The 13,845-nt window shown below is 39.2% G+C and overlaps 1 protein-coding gene across 1 annotated transcript in view; it reads left to right on the plus strand.

Annotated features, from left to right (window-relative positions):
- The first annotated feature begins 303 nt into the window (after positions 1 to 303).
- LOC5566562 (phospholipid-transporting ATPase ID) overlaps positions 304 to 13,845 on the plus strand; it is a 194,383-nt gene continuing 180,841 nt past the window's right edge. The window contains exon 1 of the mRNA XM_021853188.1: positions 304 to 761. The gene's annotated coding sequence lies outside the window, so the exon portion shown is untranslated. The remainder of the gene's footprint in view (positions 762 to 13,845) is intronic.

Genomic DNA, 13,845 nt, shown 5'->3' on the forward strand with positions numbered 1-13,845 from the left:
GAAGAACGTTTACTAACGGTACACCTACCCTGGAATATCAAAATAATGACCCGATAATTATCATGACTTGGTATGAAAATATGCACAGTTAGTATGAGCGGTTTTAAACGTGTAGCCGATGTTTCTCTCACTTACCTTCGACTTCCAAGCGAGTAGGTAAACAAAACAAAACTGGACATCGGTCAGCGTCGTTGTCAGCGTGGTAACCACGTTTGCCGCACGCTCAGAGCTTTGAAAATCTCTCTCTCCTGGTAATCTTCTCACTAGAACACCGCCGCCGCCGCCTTCTTTCACAATGCAATTCTTTGTCATTTTCACTTTTGAAGTAGCCGCCTCAACAGAAGCTAGCGTGAATATTTGACTGCGAAAATAACGGGCGCGCGAGTTAACTATTGTTTTGTAAACTCAACTATAAAGAAAAACAAAACTAAACTGTAGTGTTTTGAATTTTTATGTGTCGACGTCGAAAACGACGCCCGCAAAAAGAGACGTCGTGGTGTAATACTTTCCAGAAAATTTGCGCCAATCGAAGTTGGCCAACAAATGCATCGGTTGCATTTTCGCGTGTTGACTTCACTGTTGGGCAAGCTTGCTGTATAAGATTTGATCGATTGCCGCTCGTGGTGTTTACAACGGGAATGTTTGTTTGAAAAGTGGATAATAATTGCCTTTGTTGTGACGAATTGTATACCGAGAGTGTTTCGGCAGTGATGTCAATTATGTGCAGTGCAAGACATGAAAGGTTGAGGATCTAAAAGCCGGTAAGTGATTCGAAAACCTCAGACTTATAATTTAGCAAAGTTTTTAAAACCATTGTTAAAAAATAACAAATACAATTACATTCAGAACCAATGTCAACATAAGGTTATAGTTCTTTTGTTTCCTAAGTGTGAATGTAATTTCACTTGTTAAATGTCATTCCCATTGGCCTTTCGTTATCCGAACAATCTCAATGGTTTGTTCCTTGAACATCGAATAATTAATATATAAATTTGATAATTAAGGTGAACGAAGCCACACCTCAAATTCTCAAGAGCACAAGACTTGAGAAGAAAACAGCACTATGCGTTGTAAGATTCTCCAGTCTTGTGCACTTGAAAATTTGAAGTTTGGCTTTGTTTTATAATCATCTCAAATTTGATAAATTTTTCGTTCCGATTTCAATCAAATTTCAAAGAGTACCTGAATGTTTTTATATTTAAGAGTCGATTACCTACTGACAAAGTACTGCTCAAGATTTTTCTAGTTTTGCGAAAATTTTTGAAAGCGACTTCCTTCTAAACTGAAATTTGATTTGACTCCCTCATAGTATCATTTAAAACCTTACAATCATTTCTTGCATCAAAGTGTCTTGTGTTGGCAACATTTTCATTTTAATTTGTAAAAAAATTAAATCAAGCTACTATTAACATTATAACATCAACATAGAACATTTCATTTGCCATGGACGTTCAGATTATTTAGCAACTCCATCACATTCTCCATCCAGGCAATCATTCCGATGATTTCAAATAAGCTTCAACAACAACTGCTATATGTATGTGATCAACTGTTAAAAAATTAAACAACTTGCTCTCCTTACCATTGAAAAAGCAAGTATTCCAATTTGAACTGACGTTTCTGCTATCAGAAAGAAGCACTTCAGCTATTCTTTGTCTTAATTTCACATTCATTAAAAAAGACCCAACAGAAAATTCTCTGGCTTGATGAGGAAATCTTCATGTAACTTTGATATTTCGCAAAACGACACATAAAATAAATAAATTTGTCGTAACGCAAGTAATTTTACAAGATAAACTTACAACTCCCATCATTCTCAACGTTCCTGGAGCAAAATACCGCCACGTCAGCAAAAGTCACTTACCACACGAATGTTAATTTTCCCAATGGATTCGGATTGCGATTAGCCGGCTTTCACAGACACCGAAGCGGATTCTAAATTTAGGGCTTGACTTTCAAATTATTGATAAATATTTTTAGCGAAGTAGGTAAGTACGCTAAATGTCATATTTGCCTCGAGTATAAATAAATAGCAAATATGCGATGCACACATCTGATGTTCGAAACCGCCGATGCCGATGCCGATGCCCCATACTTTCTGTTTCGATGAATCGGTGCAGTAACGGAACGAGAGCGCGAAATTGACTTCGATGCCTAGATGCTATGCGTTCAGGATGTACCAATGAATGCCGGGGCTGTAGGGGGGAGAAGATTTGTTTACGTTTTAGCACATTTCTCGATTGGATCGATCGATTATGAATTGAGGTGTCATAGTAAAAGTAAACAACGATCTCTGACTGGATTTGTTTTATAGTCAACCATATGGCGAGGTTTCATAGTATGGGACGTTTACGACGTTCTGCGAGGTGACTCAATTATTCACCGAGACGGATTGCTAGGGGATGAAAATTGATATTGGTTTCCTAATGCTATGGCAAGCAGTGAGAATTGCAAATCACGGTGCATGTGGTGGATTATAAGTTGGATTAACACTGATCTGAGAGGCACAACACAATTATAACTAATCAATATCAAAGTATATTATTTATATAAATGTTTATTTATTCAAAATTTTACACAAAGTTTATCTGAAGACATTTGATTATTTTACCAATTACCAATTACCAATTACCGAAGGATAACACTCCTTAATTCGGCGTACAAAATCATGTCTGGAATTCTGTTCAACAGATTGAGACCATATGAGCACTGAGCAGTCCTTTGTTGGCGAATACCAAGCTGGTTTTCGAGTTGGCCGATCAACGACGGATCAAATGTTTACCCTGCGTCAAATTCTAGATAAATTCCGGGAGTACAACTTGCAGACTCACCATCTGTTTGTAGATTTCAAAGTAGCGTACGATTCAGTGAAGGGAAACGAGTTGCGGCAAATTATGTCCGAACATGGCTTTCCGGCGAAGCTGATTAGACTGATTCGTATAATGCTTGATGGATCGAAATCAAGTGTGTGGGTAGTGGACGAGATTTCGTCATCGTTCGTAACCTTAGATGGATTGAAACAGGGTGACGCTCTTTCTAGCTTGCTGTTTAACTTAGCGCTCGAAGGTGCTATCAGGAGAGCCGGTGTGCAGAGAAGCGGCACCATTAACACACGTTCTCATATGCTCCTTGGCTTTGCGGACGATATCGACATCATCGGGATTGACGGTCAAGAGGGAGACAGCGAGGATCGGGCTCACGATCAACACGTGTTAGTGGTAGCGAAATGGTGCTAGGTGGTGAAAAGTTTGAAGTGTTTCTAGCTTGCTGTTTAACTTAGCGCTCGAAGGTGCTATCAGGAGAGCCGGTGTGCAGAGAAGCGGCACCATTAACACACGTTCTCATATGCTCCTTGGCTTTGCGGACGATATCGACATCATCGGGATTGACGGTCAAGAGGGAGACAGCGAGGATCGGGCTCACGATCAACACGTGTTAGTGGTAGCGAAATGGTGCTAGGTGGTGAAAAGTTTGAAGTGGCGGAAGAATTTTGGAATCCAACAATGTCTGACGATTAAAGAATAGTAGGTTAGGGACTGAAGCAAGCCGGAAGAGTCTGGAACAAAACCTTAGATTACGTTATGCAAAAGATGAACCCCGAGCTCCTAGGAGCCCCAAAATCGCGTTGCGGATTTCTCGTAGCATTAAAAGTTTGACATAGCTTGCAGAAAATTGAAAATTGGAGGAGACTTGGATCAATGGTGCACAGGGGCCCCGGTTCAGGGTTCATAGGGTACCGTGTCCTTTGTGTTCCAGATTTAATTTCATGAATTATATTTCTTGGTTTTTAACCGATCACACGCATGATGTGGTACCGAGTTTTTTTATAGCTAAATATGGCCCTGGGGTAGATATTTAAGTAGGCTCAAATCTAGTTTTTAAGAAGTTGAGCTTAATTTACGGCTTCAAATTATAAATGCTTTCTTCAATTTCCAACCAAATCTAACCGATTTTTTTGGCCTCCAAATTCTAGAGCCTTGGTGAGCATTGAACGAGCTTGTACACAATTTTTTACGACCAGAACGAAATCTCAATTGTAAAAAAAAAATTTACATATCTATAGATTTATAAGCTTGAGATATTTTTTAAACCACGAATTTTGTGGAATGAGTAAGCCAATGATTTAAAGTTTCAAATTACAATTTATCTCAAATCCTTTGGAGATAACTCCAGTTATTTCCCCTGCGTTTCTGCTATGAATTACTTCTTAGATGACTGAAGTTATGTTGTTAATACAATACAGTCTAAAGTTAATTGGAAACAAAAGTTTGGGACCATTTTCACTAACCATTTTCAATATTCTAATAAATTTAACGTTTTACAAGTAAATTAAAGATGGCTTTGCTGAACTCTAAAATGTCATGCAGATTCAACGGTCTGCATTGGAAGATTTTGAAGTAACATTCATATAAACTGTCGTGATGTGGACAATTCCATAAATACTGCTTAACCAATATTGTTTCAATGCTATGAATGACATCAATGATTCCTTTTGGCACTTCTCCTGATAAATTATTTTACGAAAAAATGTTGTGATTCCTCAACGGTTTTCATTGAACAATCTCCAGTGATTTCTTGTAAATTGAAAAATTCTATCAATACTCTTCAAATGTATCAGCGTACGATTTTCAGTAACTTGGCAAGATGCACGAGAGATTATGCCATGGAGTTCATTATCAATTTTCCAGAGATTGCTCTGAAATAATTCGTCCAGGAGTTGTGTCATGAACTATTGCAGAAATTCGTATTGAATTTCTTTCATAATAAACATTGAGAATAAATTCAGGAAACTTCTTACAGCGTTTCACTGTAGAAACTCTACATAATATCCACCAGTAATTTTTGTAGTAATTTCTCAAATACTTGGTTTGGTTGAAAAACTATTATTATAAAGGAAGTCATAATTAAACTGGCGTTCTTATATTAATATTTCTTCAATTTGTTTGAGGATGTATTAAGAAATTACCAAAGAGACCCCAAAAATTTACTCTAAGATTTTTTTACGAATTCTTTATAAATTCCTACGGGAATCATTAAAGGAATTTGTCAAGGCTTCAATCAACAATTCTATCGAGGAGTCTTCAAACCATTTTCCTCGAAAGTACGCCTAAAAATCCATTCAGGATTTTTCCTTCACGATGCACACCAGGGATTTTCCGACGAATTATTTAGTTCTTTGACGAAGCGTCAATACGCTTAAACGACTAATGACGCTAACCGCACTGCCTCGAAGTCCACAATTACATAAATTGAATCTTTATATAAATTCCCTGAGTTCTTGAAAATTTGTCTTGAGAATCACCTAGTGAAAAAACTCTTTGAAGAACTCTTGCAATTGTTTAAATTTTATCGTCATCATATTCTAACAGTTGGCAACCGTTCTTCGTTCGCGAAACACGTATTTTTACTTAGCTCCGGTTTATCGAGTTTTCGCTGCTTCTGTTGCGGTAGAATTTTGTGTTCGACGCAAAATGTCTAGGCATAGGAGAAACACACTAGTAGTGGACTTTAGCACCCTACCGAAACGTCCGGTTCTTGATCAGGTGGAGGAATTCCTGAAACATAGGATCAAGCTCGACATGGCTGACGTGAAGAGCATCCAGCTGCACCACCTCGAGAACTGCGTGTTCATAGAAATGAACAACGCAAGCTTGGCGCCACGACTACACAAGCAACACCATTTGCAACATTCCTTCGTTTACGAGGGAAGGGACTATTTTGTCCCAGTGTACGTAGATGGTCCCAATACTGTCGTGAAGATTCACGACCTCCCGCCACAAATGTCCAACACGGCCATCACCAACTTCATGCAACAGTACGGCAAGGTAATTTCTATCCAAAACGACGTTTGGAAGATTTTTTTCCCTGGGGTCCCGAACGGTGTTAGAGTTTTGCGAATGAAGATAGAAAAACCCTTGCCGTCATACGTTGCCGTGGACGGGCACCGCAGCTATATTAGCTTCCCGAAAGCCGATACCAATCAACAGCAACGCACACCATCAGGCACAACAGCAAAATCGAATTCTCAAGTACCATCTACATCTGGCAAAGAGAACACAATCAAAAACAATAACTGCGATGCTCCATCGGTTCATTCTGCCGATGTCTCAAGTGAGACTGACGATGACGACGGGGACGAGAGCAACAACGACGACGACGGTAACAGCAACAGCGGCGATATGCATGCGAGTGAAACAATCGAATCGACCGGGAAGAGACGGTTGTCAACCGAGACAAATAGTGACACAAGAGAAGACAATGTACCGAAGCGATCGTGTAGCCAGGGTAGCCAGAAAGTTGACACTGAATGGAAAGTGTATCAAACTCGATCAAGGAAGAAGTGATAGCGATAGCGATGTATCTCATAATGTTATATTTTTGAACTTTCAGACACGAATGCACCAAACGGTGTAAAGTGTCTCTAATAAAAAAAAAAAAAAAAATCATATTCTAAGTTTTTTTTTCTACGAGTCTTCCAAAAGCTCAACTGAAAATTACTTTGAGCATACCTCCATAAATTATTTTAGGTATACTTCCTCAAGACTTACTTACCCTCTTGGACCATTCATATACCGTGTTGTTTGTCGTTAGAGCTGATTTTTTTTCATCCTTGCGTTACTGCAGAAAGTTATCCAAGAATACGTTCAAAGATCCTTAAAAAATTATAGAAACTTCTGAAGCAATTTTTTAAATTATATTATTTGGATTCCACAAGATTTTGCTCCAGAAATTAACTATTTCCTTGTATGGGTAATTGTTTGTCAGAGGAATATTTTTTGATTTTATAATTACGAAATTTTCGTCAAATCGCCAAATGTTCGGAAAAAAATGTTGATTCTTCATGAGAGTTTGGGGAAAAAGGCATACTTCTTTTTACAAGTCCAAGTTTTACAACGTGGGTCCACTACATTATAAGCTTGACACAATTCTACTTGATCTAACTAGGATTTAAAAAAGAGCATAATTAGCTACACGCCATATTTACAATGCTGTGGTTATGTTTATTTATATTACCTGTACATCGGGCCCCACAACTCCTCCTACGCCACTGTTGGCGACTGTTGAAAACAGTAGTCTAGTAACACTGCGGAACACGTTTTTGTCTCCAGCACCAAAATACCGCTATTCACTTAATTAAGGGTTGCTGAATCCATTGCCGTTTTCAGAAATATCATAGCACGTCTAGTTTTTGAGATATTGACTGTTGAAAACGCAAAAAATGACTATTTCAGCCAACTTGCATGCAAGTTTGTCAGCTTGTAAGGTAATATATTGGCTTAATTTGCCACAGAATTCAAACTTTATATGTATAACAATACTTATCATAAAAATTTGTAATACTTTCGATGCGGAAAAGTTGTTTTCTGATGGTTTAGAGAATTGTTATATTTTGCCATATAGAAGAAACGAAGAATTTCGTATGGAACCTGCAAGCATGTTGAAAAAATCGGTTTAATCGAAATTTAATCGCGCGATTTCAATCAAATTATGTCTGAAATGAAAGTTCAAGTTCTATTTTGCATGTTTGGTGGATTAGATTATAAAAAAGTTTGATAAATTGTACTTTAAATTTCATGTAAACATTAATAAAACCAGTGTTTTATACAACTTTGGCGACCTGTAGCTAAAAATTGTGACGTGCTGGAACATTTCTGAGAATGGCACCAGATTAAGCAACCCCAAATTTACTAGAGACACATAATTTGATCCTTGAGACGCGCAAAAATGTCATTTTTGTTACGCTGTGTAATCGATAGAACTGCTTTGAGAAGTTAAAAAAGTGAAAGTTTACCAGGAGTTGAACCCTGATCCAGTGCCGGATTTGGGCTTCGGGGGGCCCGGGTCAGATCTCATGAAGGGGGCCCCTTTATACAAAATTCAGCACGTTTTAAGATTCCACAAACTAACGCATTGTATTTGAGTGTTGAACGAGATGGTCGGTCCAAACATATGAAGGGCTCAAATTCAAAGTAGTGTGAGTGACATTTTCGTTTGTTTGCTATATAGATTGAAAAATTCGACTGTTTTTAAGGTTTCCAACAAGTTTTGATGTGATTTTTGCGTCCAAAGGGAAAAATATAATAATTTGTAGGAGATTAGCTTCTATAAAATTTGTATGGAGTTGAAAATCTCTTAATATCTTCAAAGCCGTTTTTTCCAAAGCTCCGTTTGACTCCATTCAGAAAAAGTTTCCAGTTTTTCTCTGGTTGCCGCATTCTCTGGAAAAAAAAAGTATTTACAGTAGAGGAAAAGCACCAATTTTCGGCCCATTTATACGATTTTGGCCTACTTTGAATGAAAGTCCGAAATTTGGCACAGATTTCTTGTAGGTCGAAAATTAATGCTTTTCCCCTACTAGCAAAAATAAAGTACACAAGGCCGATTGACCTGAAATTTGAACTGCATGTTGGAAATACAGTAAACTTTCCCTAACTCGATATTAAAGGGACCATCGAGTTAGGGAGGCATCAAGTTACAGAACACAAACCAGTGCAACTGCGATCCATAGGACCATCGAGTTAGCCATGAAAACCAACTTTTATTATGGTTCTCTAGCTCGATATCGAGATACGGAATATCGAGTAAGGGAGAGTTGACTGTAGCTTCAAATTAGATTTGTAAATAAATCATCAAATTCTATGCAAATATGTCTAAGTACTTAAAATTCACCCATTTTGACAAAAACATCAATATTTTGATACTTAGATATTTTGCAAACAGAAAACAAGTATTTTGTTAAATGTTGACATTTCAGATAAATTCAAATTTGAATTTTTTTTCATTTTTCTCAAAATAATATTTTTATTAGCTTCCAAACTCTTGAATATAATTTTATTACTTTTCTATAAATCAAATTTCAAGTTATTTTTGAGACGTAGTTCACGTTAGAAGCTTTTTCCTAGTTCCCTAAACTTGACCATTTTTGTATGAAAATTGATCTTCATGTACTTTATTCTTGGCAGTACTGTATATTCTATTAATTATATTCAAATTTTACTCTAAGCTTTTACTGAATTCAAATAAAACTTCATAATCTACGGAATACAAAAAAAAAGTATTCAGAAATAAGAATTTCCCTTACGCTGCAAATTTCTGATAGAATTGCAAATATGTTTAAATTTTAAGGTTCTGATAGGAACCTGATAAACTCTTTGAATTGAGCAGTTCTTTACAGGTGTAGCCGTATTTCTGCGGACCCTGCAAGAACGCGCATTTTGAATTCAAATATATTTTTTTTTAAACTTATTGGAGTAGAATTTAAAAGATTTTGGCCTTATATTCATATTTTTTGTAATACATTGAAGCATGATAATTGACCAAATCATACTGTGAGATTAGGCAAAGAAAAAAAAAATTACTCATGTATTGGAAAGTTAACTTTACGTTAGAATTATATGTCCAAATGTCTAAAGAGAAAATACTGTAAGGTGTTTCAACATGTTTTTTGTGCTTAATTTTGATTTCTCGCGGGGGGGGGGGGGTTTCATCGGGGGGCCCGGGGCATTTGCCCCCTTGGCAACCCCCCCCCCCCCCCCAAATCCGGGCCTACCCTGATCTTATGAGTGAGATTCGCTTTTGTTACTACTCGGTCACTACCCGGTTTAGGGACAAAATTTCATTAAACAAAACGTAATCTAACAAATTCGCCCATTTTGCGAATTACTACTCCTAAGCAATAAATTACATCTAAAGAGTTCAGAAATGGAACGTCAATGACAACGCACAACAAAAATTAAACAAACATTCTAAATTAAATTACCAAAAATGTGAAGTCATCGTTTAACTCTACCCAGTGTCAAAAATAACATCCGGAATCCGGTCCAAACGTACCTTTACTAATCCAGCATGAGTCAGCTGCTAGCGGCGATGATCGGCGAGCCTACAATTGGAAGGCGACTCGGTCAAGTACGTTCATTACATAAGGCCACTCCGCTCAATGCGTAGCGACAACTTGACTAAGCACGATCCGCAACGGTTACTCCGCTGAGGTCATCCCAAGGAATGCTCTCAAAAGCATTCTATGGTCGTGACAAATGTTGGCGATTTCTTTTACTTCTTCTTTTTTTCATGACGTTACGTCCCTACTCGGAAAGAGCCTGCTTCTCAGCTTAGTGTTTTTATGTGCACTTCCATAGTTATAAATTGAGAGCTTTCTGTATCAATTACCATTTTTATATGTGTATTACCGTGTGGCAAACACGATGCAACTCTATGCCATGAGACTCGATAAAATTCCTGACCCGGATCCTCGACCGGTAGGATTCGAACCCACGACTCTCAGCTATCTGGGCCCCTGTTGGTGAGTCTCGGCTCGACGGAATTCATCCCTTTCATCCCCGAGGCGTAGGATCTCCCTTGCAAGAACAATTAACATTCACTGTTCCACACGTTCGAACAACTAAACTCAATTAGATTCACCGACTGCTAACTAGCTAATAGCGAGATTTAATCACATTGAGTGGATTATCAGCCTTATTCACTAGTTGTCGGTGTGGTTTCATAACGCTTAAAATCAATTTGTTCCCACAAAGCCGAACACCTTCGTCAAGCTTGCCGACTGAGCTTGTTTTCGCGAAATAAAGCGAGGGAAATACAAATGCACAACGCATAGTCATAATACATGATTGGGTACTTGGTAATCGTGTCTCACTCTTCGAAACCAACCCCTCAAACGACTGTAAAGTTTCATGTAGATAAATAAAATCCCGAAGTTCAGGGTCGCGCCTCGCGCTCCACACAGAGGAACAAACATAAGTGACTTAGTTTTGCTGCGTATTTACCTACGCGATGAAACCAGTTTTTGAAGTTTACAATCTTTGCGTCTATCTCTCTCACATAGGTTGTCGTTTGTTCTGATCATAATGGACGAAGTAGGGTCGAACGGGTCTAGCCAAGCAAATAAAATCCTTTCGCTATGCTGGAGTTGCGGAACTGTAGCAGCTTCCTACTACGACGTTGACCAGTTGGAAATCTACGCCATTCAGCAGGCAGCAGATCAAGGGCCGCAATATGCGTTGGTTGGGAACCTCATTCGACAGTACAAGCCCTTGTTTTATTTGGTATCGGGATCGAAGAGTTTTCTGGAAGATGTTCCTGAATTGTTGGGTCTTCCGAATGGTACAGTTCTGCAACACATCAACTCAGGCAAAATTACTTGCGAAGAGAAAGCTCGATATTGTGACTTTGGTCCCAAAGCTATCAAGGCAAGTATAAGTAAAGTATTGTCAATGAACTTGCCAGGTATCCATCAGCAAGCAACCGAGTCTGAACGTCGACTGTACATGGAAAGTGTACTCCCATTCAGTCAGGATCTGTTGATACACTCCGTTGGATGTCTTTTGAAGTTGTTGGACAGTCTAGCATCAGATAATGATGAGTTGATTGTGTCAAAAATAAACGTGTTGGCCCCGGAAACCTTATTGGTAATCGACGAACTAACCTATCAAGCCCTGCAAATATTCGATTCACGACTCCATCCATCCGGATTCAAGCGAAACATGGAGTCCAGCCCATGCTCACTGTACAATCTGTACAATAGATGCTCGTCAAGAATTGGAAGAATTGAACTCATAAATTTAATGCAAAAGCCTATCAGGAATCTGACAGAACTGAATGAACGTCTGGATACCGTAGAATGGCTGATCACTCCTCACAACTCCAATTTTGTAAATCAGATGAAAAACTACATTTCTAACTTGAGCAGAATTCAGCCTCTGTACAAAAAAGTCACTCTGAAAAGAGCAAAGAATAACGAATGGAAGTCACTAAAACGGAACATTTATTACGTTTACCTTCTGGGCAAACTCTGCACTACGGTTAGAGAGCCTTCCAATGACAAAACTACAATAGCGCTTCTAGCAGAATTTGTTTCTCAACCGGGAAATGTTCTGAAGCAACTACTGTATACTCTCGATGAGGTTCTGGATTTGGAACGTGGAGAGCGCGACAACAAATTTACCATCAAGCCAGGAATTGATCGTCAACTGGATGGTTTTAGAGCCCAACTGGATGAAACGCAAACTGCGCTATTGGAAACCTCTCGACTAGAGATAGAAAACCTTCCAATCGACGCGGATGACGTATTTGTCACCTTTCTCCCTGGATATGGATTCGTTTTCAGCACTACAAGGACTGATGGTTTGGAAAATCCATCCAGTATAGAGAGCACAACGATGAACGTTGTTTGTCAATCTGATACAACGGTATACTTTCAGAACGACTTGTGCAGGCTACTGAATACCAAATTTGGTGGTTTGTTGGCTTCCATAAGTGACCACGAACAGGCCATTCTTGAAAAACTTGTTACCTACATCGATCGGATCATTCCTGAATTGCTAGACATCTTCAACGTGACTGCCAAGCTAGACGTGATGCTGGCGTTTGCTTCGATTGCGGAAACACAGAAATATTCACGTCCTGTACTATGCGATCGTAAAGTTCTTCAAATCAAACAAGGTAGACACCCATTGCTTGAACTGTACAAACCTTATCATCCGAACGATACCGACCTCAGCTCCACAAGTAATTGCTTGGTAAAGATACTTGCATCCCCGGACCCTTCCGGAAAAACTGTCTACCTGAAAGAGATAGCATTGATCTGCTATCTAGCGCATATTGGTTCCTTTGTGCCTGCTCAAGCCGCCATCGTAGGATTATTAGATTCCATATATTCCCGGCTCGATTTCCCAGAATCGGTATTCAGTGGAAAATCTTCATTCATGAGCGAATTGTACCAAATATCCAACATTCTTTCCAATACAACCTCCCGTTCAATGGTGCTCATCGACGAATTTGGAAAGGGAACGACTTTCTCCGAAGGCAAATCTCTTCTAATCTCTAGCGTTGAATATTTGCTGCAAAAAGAAATCGAAGTTCCCATGACGTTTGTAGCTACCCAATTTACCGCCATTTCCAACTACCTCCGAGACTACCGGTATCTCCGAATATACTCCGCTCAACGTGATGCAGCAGCCAACCATAACGAGTCTACATCAGATCACAACCAACAGTAAGACTTCTCTTGACCCTTCTACTCAATATCTGTTTCCGAAATAACCCCCGATACCCAAATCTATTTCCAGCCATCAAGAGCTCATCGCGTCGGTCATTCAATCGCTAACCCTAACCCTGACGAAGAAATTCCTCGGCAACGAACTGGTTGATCCCGGCTCGGTCGCTCAACTATACCACTCCATGCCCATCACGCAAGCCCCGGTGTTCAACGGTGAAGGTCATCCAACATCGGCTCGTCAAGGTACCAAACTGTGAATAAATCTCAGCTAACAGCCCAGCGCGGTAGACGGAATATGGCGACGGCTTTTTTGGACGAAATGAACTACTAGCTCACATCCCCATTCATTGATTTATTTATCTTTCATTACACGTGGAGATGGACGAACGGTTTGATTACTGTCTGGTTTATTAATGGTTCCAATCACACATAACTCCCACGGTTGGTCTTTTGCAGCCAGGACCGTGAGAACATTTATCTAGTTCTCGCGACCTTTCCCGAAGGGCCTTGCGCCGGTGGTGGACGAAAGCGCTGGGCAAACAATGGTGGTGGTTTCTTTACACTTCCCAATAACGTCGTCATATTGTAGTAATCCTTGCATCGCAGTTTTCGTTATGTACAGTTTGTCGTGGAAAAATACTATGTGAAAAATTAATAAGGGGTCTACTTTAGAACTCGAGGCGAATAGAATGATTCGTTTGAAGTCACTGTCGAGCAGTAATTCTGCTGTGAAACGAATTTGTAGACAGGCGTCACTCAGAATGACGAAGAATCTGTGAGAGTCCAGTTTTTATCAGCCGTCTATAGCATTAAATCGATAAAAAATCTTTAAG

Source organism: Aedes aegypti, chromosome 3 (genome assembly GCF_002204515.2).
Source record: "Aedes aegypti strain LVP_AGWG chromosome 3, AaegL5.0 Primary Assembly, whole genome shotgun sequence".
Taxonomy (NCBI): Eukaryota; Metazoa; Arthropoda; class Insecta; order Diptera; family Culicidae; genus Aedes; species Aedes aegypti.